Here is a 17888-nt window from a genome sequence, read left to right as displayed (position 1 = left end):
CAGCAGGTCCCCTGCCCCTGGTCAGCCTTGCCCAGACCTTCCTGGCCTCCAGGGGTACTGCCCCACCAAGGGGCAGGCTGCGGGGACTGGGTCCAGACATGCCCGGGCGCCTCTCCAGGCTCATCCCCGCTGGTGCCTTTCCCCTGGGCCTAGGCCTCGGTTGAGGCCTCCTTGGAGAGGAGATTGCTGGCAGGTGCTGTCTCCACACTGCAAGGTGCTGGAGCTCAGAGTGCCTCGTCAGAGGGAAGGGACCAGCAAAGGGCTGGATGCCCAAGACGTCTTTGGCCCAGCAGCCTCAGGGCAGCAGGGAGAGCAAGAGGCCCAACTTGCCCCTAGGTCGGCTCTGCCCCTTCCCACACAGGCGGCCAGCGCAGCACCTGCCTGAGAGACTCTGGCTCCCCCGAGCTCTCTGCCGGTGTAGGGGGCAGGAACAGACGTGTTCATGTCGTTCTGTCTTGGCCTGGGAGTGTGTTCCCCCTGCCTGGCCCGCAGGCTTAGGGGCAAGGGCCCGGAGAGAGCACCACCCCGAAGCGCTTTTCTACCGGGCTTGGGAGCATTGTGTGTGCCTGGCGGGAACAGCGGGCGGGAGTGCTTGCAAACCGGCCTTTCGAGGCAGACGGGGAGGTCTTCCAGCGGGAGAGTGCCGGTTGTGCTCAGACGTCCCACAGGCCAGGGGCAGGACCCAGCGCTGTCCCTGCCCCTGGCAGCCTTGCACAGACCTTCCTGGCCTCCGGGGGTACTGCCCCACCAAGGGGCAGGCTGCGGGGACTGGGTCCAGACATGCCCGGGCGCCTCCCCAGGCTCATCCCCGCTGGTGCCTTTCCCCTGGGCCTAGGCCTCGGTTGAGGCCTCATTGGAGAGGAGGTTGCTGGCAGGGGCTGTCTCCACACTGCAAGGTGCTGGAGCTCAGAGGGCCTCGTCAGAGGGAAGGGACCAGCAAGGGGCTGGATGCCCAAGACCTCTTTGGCCCAGCAGCCTCAGGGCAGCAGGGAGAGGAAGAGGCCCAACTTGCCCCTAGGTCGGCTCTGCCCCTTCCCACACAGGCGGCCAGCCCAGCAGCTGCCTGACAGACTCTGGCTCCCCCGAGCTCTCTGCCGGTGCAGGGGTCAGGAACAGACGTGTGCATGTGGTTCTGCCTTGGTCTGGGAGTGTGGACCAACTGCCTGGCCCCCAGGCTCAGGGGCAAGGGCCCGAGGGGAGCACCACACCGAAGTGCTTTTCTCCCGGGCTTGGGAGCATTGTGCGTGCCTGGCGGGAACAGCGGGCGGGAGTGTTGGCAAACTGGCCTTTGGAGGCAGCCGGGGAGTTCTTCCAGTGGGAGAGGGCCGGTTGTGCTCAGAGGCCCCACAGGCCAGGGGCAGGACCCAGCAGGGCCCCTGCCCCTGGCCAGCCTTGCCCAGACCTTCCTGGCCTCCGGGGGTACTGCCCCACCAAGGGGCAGGCTGCGGGGACTGGGTCCAGACATGCCCGGGCGCCTCCCCAGGCTCATCCCCGCTGGTGCCTTTCCCCTGGGCCTAGGCCTCGGTTGAGGCCTCCTTGGAGAGGAGGTTGCTGGCAGGGGCTGTCTCCACACTGCAAGGTGCTGGAGCTCAGAGGGCCTCGTCAGAGGGAAGGGACCAGCAAGGGGCTGGATGCCCAAGACCTCTTTGGCCCAGCAGCCTCAGGGCAGCAGGGAGAGCAAGAGGCCCAACTTGCCCCTAGGTCGGCTCTGCCACTTCCCACACAGGCGGCCAGCCCAGCAGCTGCCTGACAGACTCTGGCTCCCCCGAGCTCTCTGCCGGTGCAGGGGGCAGGTCAGACGTGTGCATGTGGTTCTGCCTTGGCCTGGGAGTGTGGACACCCTGACTTGCCCCCAGGCTCAGGGGCAAAGGCCCAGAGAGAGCACCACCCTGAAGCGCTTTTCTTCCGGGCTTAGGAGCATTGTGCCCGCCTGCTGGTAACAGTGGCCGGGAGCGCTTGCAAACCGGCCTTTGGAGGCAGCCGGGGAGGTCTTCCAGTGGGAGAGGGCCGGTTGTGCTCAGAGGCCCCACAGGCCAGGGGCAGGACCCAGCAGGTCCCCTGCCCCTGGCCAGCCTTTCCCAGACCTTCCTGGCCTCCGTGGGTACTGCCCCACCAAGGGGCAGGCTGCGGGGACTGGGTCCAGACATGCCTGGGCGCCTCCCCAGGCTCATCCCCGCTGGTGCCTTTCCCCTGGTCCTAGGTCTCGGTTGAGGCCTCCTTGGAGAGGAGGTTGCTGGCAGGGGCTGTCTCCACACTGCAAGGTGCTGGAGCTCAGAGGGCCTCGTCAGAGGGAAGGGACAAGCAAAGGGCTGGATGCCCAAGACGTCTTTGGCCCAGCAGCCTCAGGGCACCAGGGAGAGCAAGAGGCCCAACTTGCCCCTAGGTCGGCTCTGCCCCTTCCCACAAAGGCGGCCAGCCCAGCAGCTGCCTGACAGACTCTGGCTCCCCCGAGCTCTCTGCCGGTGCAGGGGTCAGGAACAGACGTGTGCATGTGGTTCTGCCTTGGCCTGGGAGTGTGGACCCCCTGCCTGGCCCCCAGTCTCAGGGGCAAGGGCCCGGAGAGAGCACCACCCCGAAGCGCTTTTCTCCCAGGCTTGGGAGCATTGGGCGCGCTTGGTGGGAACAGTGGGCGGGAGTGCGTGCAAAACGGCCTTTGGAGGCAGCCGGGGTGGTCTTCCAGTGGGAGAGGGCCGGTTGTGCTCAGAGGCCCCACAGGCCAGGGGCAGGACCCAGCAGGTCCCCTGCCCCTGGTCAGCCTTGCCCAGACCTTCCTGGCCTCCAGGGGTACTGCCCCACCAAGGGGCAGGCTGCGGGGACTGGGTCCAGACATGCCCGGGCGCCTCCCCAGGCTCATCCCCGCTGGTGCCTTTCCCCTGGGCCTAGGCCTCGGTTGAGGCCTCCTTGGAGAGGAGATTGCTGGCAGGTGCTGTCTCCACACTGCAAGGTGCTGGAGCTCAGAGGGCCTCGTCAGAGGGAAGGGACCAGCAAAGGGCTGGATGCCCAAGACGTCTTTGGCCCAGCAGCCTCAGGGCAGCAGGGAGAGCAAGAGGCCCAACTTGCCCCTAGGTCGGCTCTGCCCCTTCCCACACAGGCGGCCAGCCCAGCACCTGCCTGAGAGACTCTGGCTCCCCCGAGCTCTCTGCCGGTGTAGGGGGCAGGAACAGACGTGTTCATGTCGTTCTGTCTTGGCCTGGGAGTGTGTTCCCCCTGCCTGGCCCGCAGGCTTAGGGGCAAGGGCCTGGAGAGAGCACCACCCCGAAGCGCTTTTCTACCGGGCTTGGGAGCATTGTGCGTGCCTGGCGGGAACAGCGGGCGGGAGTGCTTGCAAACCGGCCGTTCGAGGCAGACGGGGAGGTCTTCCAGCGGGAGAGTGCCGGTTGTGCTCAGACGTCCCACAGGCCAGGGGCAGGACCCAGCGCTGTCCCTGCCCCTGGCAGCCTTGCACAGACCTTCCTGGCCTCCGGGGGTACTGCCCCACCAAGGGGCAGGCTGCGGGGACTGGGTCCAGACATGCCCTTGCGCCTCCACTGGCTCATCCCCGCTGGTGCCTTTCCCCTGGGCCTAGGCCTCGGTTGAGGCCTCCTTGGAGAGGAGGTTGCTGGCAGGGGCTGTCTCCACACTGCAAGGTGCTGGAGCTCAGAGGGCCTCGTCAGAGGGAAGGGACCAGTAAGGGGCTGGATGCCCAAGACGTCTTTGGCCCAGCAGCCTCAGGGCAGCAGGGAGAGGAAGAGGCCCAACTTGCCCCTAGGTCGGCTCTGCCCCTTCCCACACAGGCAGCCAACCCAGCAGCTGCCTGACAGACTCTGGCACCCCCGAGCTCTCTGCCGGTGCAGGGGTCAGGAACAGACGAGTGCATGTGGTTCTGCCTTGGTCTGGGAGTGTGGACCCACTGCCTGGACCCCAGGCTCAGGGGCAAGGGCCCGGAGAGGGCAACACCCCGAAGCGCTTTTCTCCCGGGCTTGGGAGCATTGTGCGTGCCTGGCGGGAACAGCGGGCGGGAGTGTTGGCAAACCGGCCTTTGGAGGCAGCCGGGGAGGTCTTCCAGTGGGAGAGGGCCGGTTGTGCTCAGAGGCCCCACAGCCCAGGGGCAGGACCAAGCAGGGCCCCTGCCCCTGGCCAGCCTTGCCCAGACCTTCCTGGCCTCCGGGGGTACTGCCCCACCAAGGGGCAGGCTGCGGGGACTGGGTCCAGACATGCCCGTGCGCCTCCACTGGCTCATCCCCGCTGGTGCCTTTCCCCTGGGCCTAGGCCTCGGTTGAGGCCTCCTTGGAGAGGAGGTTGCTGGCAGGGGCTGTCTCCACACTGCAAGGTGCTGGAGCTCAGAGGGCCTCGTCAGAGGGAAGGGACCAGCAAGGGGCTGGATGCCCAAGACCTCTTTGGCCCAGCAGCCTCAGGGCAGCAGGGAGAGCAAGAGGCCCAACTTGCCCCTAGGTCGGCTCTGCCCCTTCCCACACAGGCGGCCAGCCCAGCAGCTGCCTGACAGACTCTGGCTCCCCCCAGCTCTCTGCCGGTGGAGGGGGCAGGAACAGACGTGTGCATGTGGTTCTGCCTTGGCCTGGGACTGTGGATCCCCTGCCTGGCCCCCAGGCTCAGGGGCAGGGGCCCGGAGAGACCACCACCCCGAAGCGCTTTTCTCCCGAGCTTGGGAGCATTGTGCGCGCCTGGCGGGAACAGTGGGCGGGAGTGCTTGCAAACCGGCCTTTGGAGGCAGCCGGGGAGGTCTTCCAGTGGGCAAGGGCCAGTTGTGCTCAGAGGCCCCACAGGCCAGGGGCAGGACCCAGCAGGGACCCTGCCCCTGGCCAGCCTTGCCCAGACCTTCCTGGCCTCCGGGGGTACTGCCCCACCAAGGGGCAGGCTGCGGGGACAGGGTCCAGACATGCCCGGGCGCCTCCCCTGGCTCAACCCCGCTGGTGCCTTTTCCCTGGGCCTAGGCCTCGGTTGAGGCCTCCTTGGAGAGGAGATTGCTGGCAGGTGCTGTCTCCACACTGCAAGGTGCTGGAGCTCAGAGGGCCTCGTCAGAGGGAAGGGACAAGCAAGGGGCTGGATGCCCAAGACCTCTTTGGCCCAGCAGCCTTAGGGCAGCAGGGAGAGCAAGAGGCCCAACTTGCCCCTAGGTCGGCTCTGCCCCTTCCCACACAGGCGGCCAGCCCAGCAGCTGCCTGACAGACTCTGGCTCCCCCGAGCTCTCTGCTGGTGCAGGGGGCAGATCAGACGTGTGCATGTGGTTCTGCCTTCGCCTGGGAGTGTGGACACCCTGCCTTGCCCCCAGGCTCAGGGGCAAGGGCCCGAAGAGAGCACCACCCCGAAGCGCTTTTCTCCCGGGCTTGGGAGCATTGTGCACGCCTGCTGGGAACAGTGGGCGGGAGCGCTTGTTAACCGGCCTTTGGAGGCAGCCGGGCAGGTCTTCCAGCGGGAGAGTGCCGGTTGTGCTCAGACGTCCCACAGGCCAGGGGCAGGACCCAGCAGTGTCCCTGCCCCTGGCAGCCTTGCCCAGACCTTCCTGGCCTCCGGGGGTACTGCCCCACCAAGGGGCAGGCTGCGGGGACTGGGTCCAGACATGCCCGTGCGCCTCCACTGGCTCATCCCCGCTGGTGCCTTTCCCCTGGGCCTAGGCCTCGGTTGAGGCCTCCTTGGAGAGGAGGTTGCTGGCAGGGGCTGTCTCCACACTGCAAGGTGCTGGAGCTCAGAGGGCCTCGTCAGAGGGAAGGGACCAGCAAGGGGCTGGATGCCCAAGACGTCTTTGGCCCAGCAGCCTCAGGGCAGCAGGGAGAGGAAGAGGCCCAACTTGCCCCTAGGTCGGCTCTGCCCCTTCCCACACAGGCGGCCAGCCCAGCAGCTGCCTGAGAGACTCTGGCTCCCCCGAGCTCTCTGCCGGTGCAGGGGTCAGGAACAGACGTGTGCATGTGGTTCTGCCTTGGTCTCCGAGTGTGAACCAACTGCCTGGCCCCCAGGTTCAGGGGCAAGGGCCCGGAGAGAGCACCACCCCGAAGCGCTTTTCTCCCGGGCTTGGGAGAACTGTGCGTGCTTGGTGGGAACAGTGGGCGGGAGTGCTTGCAAACCGGCCTTTGGAGGCAGCCGGGGAGGTCTTCCAGTGGGAGAGGGCCGGTTGTGCTCAGAGGCCCCACAGGCCAGGGGCAGGACCCAGCAGGGCCCCTGCCCCTGGCCAGCCTTGCCCAGACCTTCCTGCCTCCGGGGTTACAGCCCCACCAAGTGGTAGGCTGCGGGGAATGGGTCCAGACATGCCCGGGCGCCTCCCCAGGCTCATCCCCGCTGGTGCCTTTCCCCTGGGCCTAGGCCTCGGTTGAGGCCTCCTTGGAGAGGAGGTTGCTGGCAGGGGCTGTCTCCACACTGCAAGGTGCTGGAGCTCAGAGGGCCTCGTCAGAGGGAAGGGACCAGCAACGGGATGGATGCCCAAGACCTCTTTGGCCCAGCAGCCTCAGGGCAGCAGGGAGAGCAAGAGGCCCAACTTGCCCCTAGGTCGGCTCTGCCCCTTCCCACACAGGCGGCCAGCCCAGCAGCTGCCTGACAGACTCTGGCTCCCCCGAGCTCTCTGCCGGTGCAGGGGGCAGGAACAGACGTGTGCATGTGGTTCTGAATTGGCCTGGGAGTGTGGACACCGTGCCTTGACCCCAGGCTCAGGGGCAAGGGCCCGGAGAGAGCACCACCCTGAAGCGCTTTTCTCCCGGGCTTGGGAGCATTGTGCACGCCTGCTGGGAACAGTGGGCGGGAGCGCTTGCAAACCGGCCTTTGGAGGCAGCCGGGGAGGTCTTCCAGTGGGAGAGGGCCGGTTGTGCTCAGAGGCCCCACAGGTCAGGGGCAGGACGCAGCAGGGCCCCTGCCCCTGGCCAGCCTTGCCCAGACCTTCCTGGCCTCCGGGGATACTGCCCCACCAAGGGGCAGGCTGCGGGGACTGGGTCCAGACATGCCCGGGCGCCTCCCCAGGCTCATCCCCGCTGGTGCCTTTCCCCTGGGCCTAGGCCTCGGTTGAGGCCTCCTTGGAGAGGAGGTTGCTGGCAGGGGCTGTCTCCACACTGCAAGGTGCTGGAGCTCAGAGGGCCTCGTCAGAGGGAAGGGACCAGCAAGGGGCTGGATGCCCAAGACCTCTTTGGCCCAGCAGCCTCAGGGCAGCAGGGAGAGCAAGAGGCCCAACTTGCCCCTAGGTCGGCTCTGCCCCTTCCCACACAGGCGGCCAGCCCAGCAGCTGCCTGACAGACTCTGGCTCCCCCGAGCTCTCTGCCGGTGCAGGGGTCAGGAACAGACGTGTGCATGTGGTTCTGCGTTGGTCTGGGAGTGTGGACCCACTGCCTCGCCCCCACGCTCAGGGGCAAGGGCCCGGAAAGAGCAACACCCCAAAGCGCTTTTCTCCCGGGATTGGGAGAATTGTGCGTGCCTGGCGGGAACAGCGGGCGGGAGTGTTGGCAAACCGGCCTTTGGAGGCAGCCGGGGAAGTCTTCCAGTGGGAGAGGGCCGGTTGTGCTCAGAGGACCCACAGGCCAGGGGCAGGACCCAGCAGGGCCCCTGCCCGTGGCCAGGCTTGCCCAGACCTTCCTGGCCTCCGGGGGTACTGCCCCACCAAGGGGCAGGCTGCGGGGACTGGGTCCAGACATGCCCGGGCGCCTCCCCAGGCTCATCCCCGCTGGTGCCTTTCCCCTGGTCCTAGGCCTCGGTTGAGGCCTCCTTGGAGAGGAGGTTGCTGGCAGAGGCTGTCTCCACACTGCAAGGTGCTGGAGCTCAGAGGGCCTCGTCAGAGGGAAGGGACCAGCAAGGGGTTGGATGCCCAAGACCTCTTTGGCCCAGCAGCCTCAGGGCAGCAGGGAGGGCAAGAGGCCCAACTTGCCCCTAGGTCGGCTCTGCCACTTCCCACACAGGCGGCCAACCCAGCACCTGCCTGACAGACTCTGGCTCCCCCAAGCTCTCTGCCGGTGCAGGGGACAGGAACAGACGTGGGCATGTGTTTCTGCCTTGGCCTGGGAGTGTGTTCCCCCTGCCTTGCCCCCAGGCTCAGGGGCAAGGGCCCGGAGAGAGCACCACTCCGAAGTGCTTTTCTCCCGGGCTTGGGAGCATTGTGCGAGCCTGACGTGAACAGCGGGCGGGAGTGTTTGCAAACAGGACTTTGGAGGCAGCCGGGGAGGTCTTCCAGTGGGAGAGGGCCGGTTGTGCTCAGAGGCCCCACAGGCCAGGGTCAGGACCCAGCAGGGCCCCTGCCCATGGAGAGACTTGCCCAGACCTTCCTGGACTCCGGGGGTACTGACCCACCAAGGGGCAGGCTGCGGAGACTGGGTCCAGACATGTCCGTGCGCCTCCCCAGGATCATCCCCGCTGGTGCCTTTCCCCTGGGTGTAGTCCTCGGTTGAGGCCTCTTTGGAGAGGAGGTTGCTGGCAGGGGCTGTCTCCACACTGCAAGGTGCTGGAGCTCAGAGGGCCTCGTCAGAGGGAAGGCACCAGCAAAGGGCTGGATGCCCAAGACCTCTTTGACCCAGCAGCCTCAGGGCAGCAGGGAGAGCAAGAGGCCCAACTTGCCCCTAGGTCGGCTCTGCCCCGTCCCACACAGGCAGCCAGCCCAGCAGCAGCCTGGCAGTCTCTGGCTCCCCCGAGCTCTCTGCCGGTGTAGGGGGCAGGAACAGACGTGTGCATGTCGTTCTCCCTTGGCCTGGGAGAGTGTTCCCCTTGCCTGGCCCCAGGCTCAGGGGCAAGGGCCCGGAGAGAGCACCACCGCAAAGCGCTTTTCTCCCGGGCTTGGGAGCATTGTGCGTGCCTGGGGGAACAGCGGGTGGGAGTGCTTGCAAACCGTCTTTTGGAGGCAGACGGGGAGGTCTTCCAGCGGGAGAGTGCCGGTTGTGCTCAGACGCCCAACAGGCCAGGGGCAGGACCCAGCAGTGTCCCTGCCCCTGGCAGCCTTGCCGAGACCTTCCTGGCTTCCGGGGGTACTGCCCCACCAAGGGGCAGGCTGCGGGGACTGGGTCCAGACATGGCCGGGCGCCTCCACAGGCTCATCCCCGCTGGTGCCTTTCCCCTAGGCCTAGGCCTCGGTTGAGGCCTCCTTGGAGAGGAGGTTGCTGGCAGGGGCTGTCTCCACACTGCAAGGTGCTGGAGCTCAGAGGGCCTCGTCAGAGGGAAGGGACCAGCAAGGGGCTGGATGCCCAAGACCTCTTTGGCCCAGCAGCCTCAGGGCAGCAGGGAGAGGAAGAGGCCCAACTTGCCCCTAGGTCGGCTCTGCCCCTTCCCACACAGGCAGCCAGCCCAGCAGCTGCCTGACAGACTCTGGCTCCCCCGAGCTCTCTGCCGGTGCAGGGGTCAGGAACCGACGTGTGCATGTGGTTCTGACTTGGTCTCCGAGTGTGAACCAACTGCCTGGCCCCCAGGTTCAGGGGCAAGGGCCCGGAGAGAGCACCACCCCGAAGCGCTTTTCTCCCGGGCTTGGGAGCATTGTGCGCGGATGGCGGGAACAGCGAGTGGGAGTCCTTGCAAACCGGCCTTTGGGGGCACCCCGGGAGGTCTTCCATGGGCACTGAGAGAACACCACCCCGAAGCGCTTTTCTCCGGGGTTTTGGAGGATTGTGCGTGGCTGGCGGGAACAGCGAGTGGGAGTGCTTGCAAACCGGCCTTTGGGGGCAGCCAGGGAGGTCCTCCATTGGCACGGAGAGAACACCACCCCGAAGCGCTTTTCTCCCGGTCTTGGGAGCATTGTGCGAGGCTGGCGGGAACAGCGGGCGGGAGTGCTTGCAAACCGGCCTTTGGAGGCAGCTTGGGAGGTCTTCCAACGGCCCGGAGAGAGCACCATCCCGAAGCACTTTTCTCACGGAATTGGGAGCATTGTTCGCGGCTGTCGGGAACAGAGGACATGAGTGCTTGCAAACCGGCCTTTAGAGGCAGCCGGGGAGTCTTCCAAGGGCCCGGAGAGAGACCACCTCAAAATGCTTTTCTCCCGGGCTTGGGAGCATTGTGTGCGGCTGGCGGGTCAGCGGGAGGGAGTTCTTGAAAACCAGCCTTTGGAGGCAGCCGGGGAGGTCTTCCAAGGGCCGGGAGAGAGCACCACCCCGAAGCGCTTTTCTCCCGGGCTTGGGAGCATTGTGCGCGGCTGGCGGGAACAGCGGGATTGAGTGCTTGCAAACCGGCCTTTGGAGGCAGCCGGGGAGGTCTTCCAAGGGCCGGGAGAGAGCACCACCCCGAAGCGCTTTTCTCCTAGGCTTGGGAGCATTGTGCGCGGCTGGCGGGAACAGCGGGCATGAGTGCTTGCAAACCGGCCTTTGGAGACAAACGGGGAGGTCTTCCAAGGGCCCATAGAGAGCACCACCCCGAAGCGCTTTTCTCCCGTGATTGGGAGCATTGTGTGCGGCTGGCGGGACAGCGGGAGGGAGTACTTGAAATCCAGCCTTTGGAGGCAGCCGGGGAGGTCTTCCAAGGGCCGGGAGAGAGCACCACCCTGAAGGGCTTTTCTCCTGGGCTTGGAGCATTTGCACGGATGGCGGGAACAGCGAGTGGGAGTGCTTGCAAACCGGCATTTGGGGGCAGCCCGGGAGGTCTTTCTTGGGCCCAGAGAGAACACCACCCCGAAACGCTTTTCTCCCGGGCTTGGGAGCATTGTGCGCGGGTGGCGGGAACAGCAGGCAGAAGTGCTTGCAAACCGGCCTTGGAGGCAGCCGGGGAGGTCTTCCAAAGCCCGGAGTGAGCACCACCCCAAAATGCTTTTCTCCCGGGCTTGGGAGCATTGTGCGCAGCTGGCGTGAACAGCGGGATTGAGTGCTTGCAAACCAGCCTTTGGAGGCAGCCGGGGAGGTCTTCCAGCGGGAGAGTGCCAGTTGTTCTCAGAGGCCCCACAGGCCAGGGGCAGGACCCAGCAGTGTCCCTGCCTCTGGCAGCCTTGCCCAGACCTTCCTGGCCTCCGGGGGTACTACCCCACCAAGGGGCAGGCTGCGGGGCCTGGGTCCAGACATGCCCGGGCGCCTCCCCAGGCTCATCCCCGCTGGTGCCTTTCCCCTGGGCCTAGGCCTCGGTTGAGGCCTCCTTGGAGAGGAGATTGCTGGCAGGTGCTGTCTCCACACTGCAAGGTGCTGGAGCTCAGAGGGCCTCGTCAGAGGGAAGGGACCAGCAAAGGGCTGGATGCCCAAGACGTCTTTGGCCCAGCAGCCTCAGGGCAGCAGGGAGAGCAAGAGGCCCAACTTGCCCCTAGGTCGGCTCTGCCCCTTCCCACACAGGCGGCCAGCCCAGCACCTGCCTGAGAGACTCTGGCTCCCCCGAGCTCTCTGCCGGTGTAGGGGGCAGGAACAGACGTGTTCATGTCGTTCTGTCTTGGCCTGGGAGTGTGTTCCCCCTGCCTGGCCCGCAGGCTTAGGGGCAAGGGCCTGGAGAGAGCACCACCCCGAAGCGCTTTTCTACCGGGCTTGGGAGCATTGTGCGTGCCTGGCGGGAACAGCGGGCGGGAGTGCTTGCAAACCGGCCGTTCGAGGCAGACGGGGAGGTCTTCCAGCGGGAGAGTGCCGGTTGTGCTCAGACGTCCCACAGGCCAGGGGCAGGACCCAGCGCTGTCCCTGCCCCTGGCAGCCTTGCACAGACCTTCCTGGCCTCCGGGGGTACTGCCCCACCAAGGGGCAGGCTGCGGGGACTGGGTCCAGACATGCCCTTGCGCCTCCACTGGCTCATCCCCGCTGGTGCCTTTCCCCTGGGCCTAGGCCTCGGTTGAGGCCTCCTTGGAGAGGAGGTTGCTGGCAGGGGCTGTCTCCACACTGCAAGGTGCTGGAGCTCAGAGGGCCTCGTCAGAGGGAAGGGACCAGTAAGGGGCTGGATGCCCAAGACGTCTTTGGCCCAGCAGCCTCAGGGCAGCAGGGAGAGGAAGAGGCCCAACTTGCCCCTAGGTCGGCTCTGCCCCTTCCCACACAGGCAGCCAACCCAGCAGCTGCCTGACAGACTCTGGCACCCCCGAGCTCTCTGCCGGTGCAGGGGTCAGGAACAGACGAGTGCATGTGGTTCTGCCTTGGTCTGGGAGTGTGGACCCACTGCCTGGACCCCAGGCTCAGGGGCAAGGGCCCGGAGAGGGCAACACCCCGAAGCGCTTTTCTCCCGGGCTTGGGAGCATTGTGCGTGCCTGGCGGGAACAGCGGGCGGGAGTGTTGGCAAACCGGCCTTTGGAGGCAGCCGGGGAGGTCTTCCAGTGGGAGAGGGCCGGTTGTGCTCAGAGGCCCCACAGCCCAGGGGCAGGACCAAGCAGGGCCCCTGCCCCTGGCCAGCCTTGCCCAGACCTTCCTGGCCTCCGGGGGTACTGCCCCACCAAGGGGCAGGCTGCGGGGACTGGGTCCAGACATGCCCGTGCGCCTCCACTGGCTCATCCCCGCTGGTGCCTTTCCCCTGGGCCTAGGCCTCGGTTGAGGCCTCCTTGGAGAGGAGGTTGCTGGCAGGGGCTGTCTCCACACTGCAAGGTGCTGGAGCTCAGAGGGCCTCGTCAGAGGGAAGGGACCAGCAAGGGGCTGGATGCCCAAGACCTCTTTGGCCCAGCAGCCTCAGGGCAGCAGGGAGAGCAAGAGGCCCAACTTGCCCCTAGGTCGGCTCTGCCCCTTCCCACACAGGCGGCCAGCCCAGCAGCTGCCTGACAGACTCTGGCTCCCCCCAGCTCTCTGCCGGTGGAGGGGGCAGGAACAGACGTGTGCATGTGGTTCTGCCTTGGCCTGGGACTGTGGATCCCCTGCCTGGCCCCCAGGCTCAGGGGCAGGGGCCCGGAGAGACCACCACCCCGAAGCGCTTTTCTCCCGAGCTTGGGAGCATTGTGCGCGCCTGGCGGGAACAGTGGGCGGGAGTGCTTGCAAACCGGCCTTTGGAGGCAGCCGGGGAGGTCTTCCAGTGGGCAAGGGCCAGTTGTGCTCAGAGGCCCCACAGGCCAGGGGCAGGACCCAGCAGGGACCCTGCCCCTGGCCAGCCTTGCCCAGACCTTCCTGGCCTCCGGGGGTACTGCCCCACCAAGGGGCAGGCTGCGGGGACAGGGTCCAGACATGCCCGGGCGCCTCCCCTGGCTCAACCCCGCTGGTGCCTTTTCCCTGGGCCTAGGCCTCGGTTGAGGCCTCCTTGGAGAGGAGATTGCTGGCAGGTGCTGTCTCCACACTGCAAGGTGCTGGAGCTCAGAGGGCCTCGTCAGAGGGAAGGGACAAGCAAGGGGCTGGATGCCCAAGACCTCTTTGGCCCAGCAGCCTTAGGGCAGCAGGGAGAGCAAGAGGCCCAACTTGCCCCTAGGTCGGCTCTGCCCCTTCCCACACAGGCGGCCAGCCCAGCAGCTGCCTGACAGACTCTGGCTCCCCCGAGCTCTCTGCTGGTGCAGGGGGCAGATCAGACGTGTGCATGTGGTTCTGCCTTCGCCTGGGAGTGTGGACACCCTGCCTTGCCCCCAGGCTCAGGGGCAAGGGCCCGAAGAGAGCACCACCCCGAAGCGCTTTTCTCCCGGGCTTGGGAGCATTGTGCACGCCTGCTGGGAACAGTGGGCGGGAGCGCTTGTTAACCGGCCTTTGGAGGCAGCCGGGCAGGTCTTCCAGCGGGAGAGTGCCGGTTGTGCTCAGACGTCCCACAGGCCAGGGGCAGGACCCAGCAGTGTCCCTGCCCCTGGCAGCCTTGCCCAGACCTTCCTGGCCTCCGGGGGTACTGCCCCACCAAGGGGCAGGCTGCGGGGACTGGGTCCAGACATGCCCGTGCGCCTCCACTGGCTCATCCCCGCTGGTGCCTTTCCCCTGGGCCTAGGCCTCGGTTGAGGCCTCCTTGGAGAGGAGGTTGCTGGCAGGGGCTGTCTCCACACTGCAAGGTGCTGGAGCTCAGAGGGCCTCGTCAGAGGGAAGGGACCAGCAAGGGGCTGGATGCCCAAGACGTCTTTGGCCCAGCAGCCTCAGGGCAGCAGGGAGAGGAAGAGGCCCAACTTGCCCCTAGGTCGGCTCTGCCCCTTCCCACACAGGCGGCCAGCCCAGCAGCTGCCTGAGAGACTCTGGCTCCCCCGAGCTCTCTGCCGGTGCAGGGGTCAGGAACAGACGTGTGCATGTGGTTCTGCCTTGGTCTCCGAGTGTGAACCAACTGCCTGGCCCCCAGGTTCAGGGGCAAGGGCCCGGAGAGAGCACCACCCCGAAGCGCTTTTCTCCCGGGCTTGGGAGAACTGTGCGTGCTTGGTGGGAACAGTGGGCGGGAGTGCTTGCAAACCGGCCTTTGGAGGCAGCCGGGGAGGTCTTCCAGTGGGAGAGGGCCGGTTGTGCTCAGAGGCCCCACAGGCCAGGGGCAGGACCCAGCAGGGCCCCTGCCCCTGGCCAGCCTTGCCCAGACCTTCCTGCCTCCGGGGTTACAGCCCCACCAAGTGGTAGGCTGCGGGGAATGGGTCCAGACATGCCCGGGCGCCTCCCCAGGCTCATCCCCGCTGGTGCCTTTCCCCTGGGCCTAGGCCTCGGTTGAGGCCTCCTTGGAGAGGAGGTTGCTGGCAGGGGCTGTCTCCACACTGCAAGGTGCTGGAGCTCAGAGGGCCTCGTCAGAGGGAAGGGACCAGCAACGGGATGGATGCCCAAGACCTCTTTGGCCCAGCAGCCTCAGGGCAGCAGGGAGAGCAAGAGGCCCAACTTGCCCCTAGGTCGGCTCTGCCCCTTCCCACACAGGCGGCCAGCCCAGCAGCTGCCTGACAGACTCTGGCTCCCCCGAGCTCTCTGCCGGTGCAGGGGGCAGGAACAGACGTGTGCATGTGGTTCTGAATTGGCCTGGGAGTGTGGACACCGTGCCTTGACCCCAGGCTCAGGGGCAAGGGCCCGGAGAGAGCACCACCCTGAAGCGCTTTTCTCCCGGGCTTGGGAGCATTGTGCACGCCTGCTGGGAACAGTGGGCGGGAGCGCTTGCAAACCGGCCTTTGGAGGCAGCCGGGGAGGTCTTCCAGTGGGAGAGGGCCGGTTGTGCTCAGAGGCCCCACAGGTCAGGGGCAGGACGCAGCAGGGCCCCTGCCCCTGGCCAGCCTTGCCCAGACCTTCCTGGCCTCCGGGGATACTGCCCCACCAAGGGGCAGGCTGCGGGGACTGGGTCCAGACATGCCCGGGCGCCTCCCCAGGCTCATCCCCGCTGGTGCCTTTCCCCTGGGCCTAGGCCTCGGTTGAGGCCTCCTTGGAGAGGAGGTTGCTGGCAGGGGCTGTCTCCACACTGCAAGGTGCTGGAGCTCAGAGGGCCTCGTCAGAGGGAAGGGACCAGCAAGGGGCTGGATGCCCAAGACCTCTTTGGCCCAGCAGCCTCAGGGCAGCAGGGAGAGCAAGAGGCCCAACTTGCCCCTAGGTCGGCTCTGCCCCTTCCCACACAGGCGGCCAGCCCAGCAGCTGCCTGACAGACTCTGGCTCCCCCGAGCTCTCTGCCGGTGCAGGGGTCAGGAACAGACGTGTGCATGTGGTTCTGCGTTGGTCTGGGAGTGTGGACCCACTGCCTCGCCCCCACGCTCAGGGGCAAGGGCCCGGAAAGAGCAACACCCCAAAGCGCTTTTCTCCCGGGATTGGGAGAATTGTGCGTGCCTGGCGGGAACAGCGGGCGGGAGTGTTGGCAAACCGGCCTTTGGAGGCAGCCGGGGAAGTCTTCCAGTGGGAGAGGGCCGGTTGTGCTCAGAGGACCCACAGGCCAGGGGCAGGACCCAGCAGGGCCCCTGCCCGTGGCCAGGCTTGCCCAGACCTTCCTGGCCTCCGGGGGTACTGCCCCACCAAGGGGCAGGCTGCGGGGACTGGGTCCAGACATGCCCGGGCGCCTCCCCAGGCTCATCCCCGCTGGTGCCTTTCCCCTGGTCCTAGGCCTCGGTTGAGGCCTCCTTGGAGAGGAGGTTGCTGGCAGAGGCTGTCTCCACACTGCAAGGTGCTGGAGCTCAGAGGGCCTCGTCAGAGGGAAGGGACCAGCAAGGGGTTGGATGCCCAAGACCTCTTTGGCCCAGCAGCCTCAGGGCAGCAGGGAGGGCAAGAGGCCCAACTTGCCCCTAGGTCGGCTCTGCCACTTCCCACACAGGCGGCCAACCCAGCACCTGCCTGACAGACTCTGGCTCCCCCAAGCTCTCTGCCGGTGCAGGGGACAGGAACAGACGTGGGCATGTGTTTCTGCCTTGGCCTGGGAGTGTGTTCCCCCTGCCTTGCCCCCAGGCTCAGGGGCAAGGGCCCGGAGAGAGCACCACTCCGAAGTGCTTTTCTCCCGGGCTTGGGAGCATTGTGCGAGCCTGACGTGAACAGCGGGCGGGAGTGTTTGCAAACAGGACTTTGGAGGCAGCCGGGGAGGTCTTCCAGTGGGAGAGGGCCGGTTGTGCTCAGAGGCCCCACAGGCCAGGGTCAGGACCCAGCAGGGCCCCTGCCCATGGAGAGACTTGCCCAGACCTTCCTGGACTCCGGGGGTACTGACCCACCAAGGGGCAGGCTGCGGAGACTGGGTCCAGACATGTCCGTGCGCCTCCCCAGGATCATCCCCGCTGGTGCCTTTCCCCTGGGTGTAGTCCTCGGTTGAGGCCTCTTTGGAGAGGAGGTTGCTGGCAGGGGCTGTCTCCACACTGCAAGGTGCTGGAGCTCAGAGGGCCTCGTCAGAGGGAAGGCACCAGCAAAGGGCTGGATGCCCAAGACCTCTTTGACCCAGCAGCCTCAGGGCAGCAGGGAGAGCAAGAGGCCCAACTTGCCCCTAGGTCGGCTCTGCCCCGTCCCACACAGGCAGCCAGCCCAGCAGCAGCCTGGCAGTCTCTGGCTCCCCCGAGCTCTCTGCCGGTGTAGGGGGCAGGAACAGACGTGTGCATGTCGTTCTCCCTTGGCCTGGGAGAGTGTTCCCCTTGCCTGGCCCCAGGCTCAGGGGCAAGGGCCCGGAGAGAGCACCACCGCAAAGCGCTTTTCTCCCGGGCTTGGGAGCATTGTGCGTGCCTGGGGGAACAGCGGGTGGGAGTGCTTGCAAACCGTCTTTTGGAGGCAGACGGGGAGGTCTTCCAGCGGGAGAGTGCCGGTTGTGCTCAGACGCCCAACAGGCCAGGGGCAGGACCCAGCAGTGTCCCTGCCCCTGGCAGCCTTGCCGAGACCTTCCTGGCTTCCGGGGGTACTGCCCCACCAAGGGGCAGGCTGCGGGGACTGGGTCCAGACATGGCCGGGCGCCTCCACAGGCTCATCCCCGCTGGTGCCTTTCCCCTAGGCCTAGGCCTCGGTTGAGGCCTCCTTGGAGAGGAGGTTGCTGGCAGGGGCTGTCTCCACACTGCAAGGTGCTGGAGCTCAGAGGGCCTCGTCAGAGGGAAGGGACCAGCAAGGGGCTGGATGCCCAAGACCTCTTTGGCCCAGCAGCCTCAGGGCAGCAGGGAGAGGAAGAGGCCCAACTTGCCCCTAGGTCGGCTCTGCCCCTTCCCACACAGGCAGCCAGCCCAGCAGCTGCCTGACAGACTCTGGCTCCCCCGAGCTCTCTGCCGGTGCAGGGGTCAGGAACCGACGTGTGCATGTGGTTCTGACTTGGTCTCCGAGTGTGAACCAACTGCCTGGCCCCCAGGTTCAGGGGCAAGGGCCCGGAGAGAGCACCACCCCGAAGCGCTTTTCTCCCGGGCTTGGGAGCATTGTGCGCGGATGGCGGGAACAGCGAGTGGGAGTCCTTGCAAACCGGCCTTTGGGGGCACCCCGGGAGGTCTTCCATGGGCACTGAGAGAACACCACCCCGAAGCGCTTTTCTCCGGGGTTTTGGAGGATTGTGCGTGGCTGGCGGGAACAGCGAGTGGGAGTGCTTGCAAACCGGCCTTTGGGGGCAGCCAGGGAGGTCCTCCATTGGCACGGAGAGAACACCACCCCGAAGCGCTTTTCTCCCGGTCTTGGGAGCATTGTGCGAGGCTGGCGGGAACAGCGGGCGGGAGTGCTTGCAAACCGGCCTTTGGAGGCAGCTTGGGAGGTCTTCCAACGGCCCGGAGAGAGCACCATCCC

This window comes from Dama dama, unplaced genomic scaffold (genome assembly GCF_033118175.1).
Source record: "Dama dama isolate Ldn47 unplaced genomic scaffold, ASM3311817v1 ptg000064l, whole genome shotgun sequence".
Lineage (NCBI taxonomy): Eukaryota > Metazoa > Chordata > Mammalia > Artiodactyla > Cervidae > Dama > Dama dama.
Note: the sequence above shows the minus strand (reverse complement) of the source record.